This window comes from Lygodium microphyllum, chromosome 1 (genome assembly GCF_053477565.2).
Source record: "Lygodium microphyllum isolate KBCC chromosome 1, Lygodium_microphyllum_v1.1.10, whole genome shotgun sequence".
In the NCBI taxonomy this organism is placed as follows: domain Eukaryota; kingdom Viridiplantae; phylum Streptophyta; class Polypodiopsida; order Schizaeales; family Lygodiaceae; genus Lygodium; species Lygodium microphyllum.
This window is the reverse complement of record NC_141135.1, coordinates 143,966,945-143,969,023: the sequence shown is the minus strand read 5'-3', so window position 1 is coordinate 143,969,023 and position 2,079 is coordinate 143,966,945.

Genomic DNA, 2,079 nt, shown 5'->3' with positions numbered 1-2,079 from the left:
GATGTATAAAATCTTGTCCAAAGTGCTGGCGAATCAGCTCCACAAGCAACTCCCAGCTACTGTGAATCCTCTTCAATATGGTTTCATTAAGGGCCGCAACGTTCTACATAATATCTTAAATGTGCAAATGGCTATTGACTATGCAAGGCACTCTAGTCAGGAAGTGATATTGATTCAATTGGATCTGGAAAAGGATTTTGACTATTTAGACTGGTCTTTCATTGTAGAACTTATGTTTGCTATGGGTTTAGGTACTCGGATGTCCCAATTAATCTACACCATTAGTGCTCAACTTCTTCGCGCGTTATGCTCAATGGTGGGGTTACAGAGCCATTTGTCCTTGCACGCTCGATGAGACAAGGTTGCCCTTTGAGTCCTCTCTTCTTTGCCCTGGCGACCCACCCGATTCTTTCAATCTTATCTTCAATGGCAACTTCTACTCAGCTGGCCGGATTGTCTCTTCCTTTGGAACAGCACTTCATTAGCCAATCTTTGGCTGATGATAGCTTTATGATTTTGCGTGCGGACAAGGACAGCATTCGCAAGGCATTAGATGTGTGGACACGCTTTGGTCATGCTTCTAGTCTTCGCATCAATGCCTTCAAATCAGCCATTCTCAGTTGCACGGAGTCTGATTTACAGTCATTGGGCTGGCAGGGTCAAGTTGTTCCCCGTGGCTCCATTGTCAAGTATCTTGAGTACCCGTTGGGTGTTGATGTTCGGCCAAAGCAACTACTGGAGTGGATTTCATAGAAACTGGCAGCTAAGTTTATGTATTGGAAGTCGCAAGCATGGCCCTTCCATGTCCGCCTCAAAGTGGCTCAGACAATTATGCTGCCAATGCTCACATATTTCTTGCCATTGCTGTTGTGGACTCCTACTACTTTGAAGGCTCTCTCGCCCCATTCTTTTCATGTTATGGAAGAAGGATTCATTGCACGCAGGTATTTCGTGGATTTCATGGTCACATACATGTACCCCCAAGCGCCTGGGTGGTGGAGCTATTTTGGATGCCGAAACTCATATGCTGGTACTTCGTTGGTCTCTTTTTCCTGCTATGTGTGTGAATCATCACCCGTGGGTCATTATAGCCCGTTATTTTCTTAAGGACAGCGGGCTTCGGCATGGTAATACACAACTTCGAATCTATTGGTGGCATGTCCTTAATGCAGACTCTCAGTTTCCAATCCGTCCTCCTCTCTGTTACTACATTTGGTCGGCTCCTGGAAAGTGGTGCTCCAAAAGGCGCGTTGGCATCCAGTGGAGGACCGCTTGCATACTAACTCCTTTCAACTGGAATTGTTAGCAATCTTGAGATTACTTTCATGGGAAGACAAACATGAGCTCAGACCAAAATTTAACCGCATGGCCCGTTTGGATGTGACTTCAGATGCGGATGCCACCCTTGCCAGTAGTAATGTCTTCGCATCGTTTCGTACTGCCAGGAGACTTTTCAAAATCCCGCGTGGATACTGTGATTTATGGGAACAACTTTTGTTAGTACTTCAGAGCAGGCAACCCTTTCCTACCCTTGCTGCAGATCGTCCTTGGCAAGACTGGGACCTTGCAAGCCGGTTGAGTCTAGAAAAGGCCTTTGCTAATCAGGTGTATCATCTTTTGATTAAAGATCATCAATGGCTGGGTGTTAAAGCTAATACTGTATGGGGATTGCAGAAATCTCAGTCATGGTAAAAGGCAACTGTGATGGACGGCTGGTTGAATAAGACACCTTTCAAATGTAAGGTCTTTCTTTGGCGGGTGATGATTGGTGGTCTTCCTCTTGCCTCGGCCCTTTCCAAGCGTCGAATCTCGAACGGCAATTGTTTCTTCTGCACCACTACTGTGGAATTGGCTCGACATCGATTTATTTCTTGCCCGCTCGCTAAGAATATCTGGTTGCTCTTGTCACAGGTTTGGCGCGCGGTAGTGGGGTCCTCACTAACCCCTTTCGATTGGATTTTTGTGCGCCCAAAATACCCCACACCGCCATAGTTGCATATGAAGATCTTATTCCACTTTTTTAGATACTGGGGATGCTGGTACAATTGGACCACTCGGAATGCCTTTCTTTTTGATTCG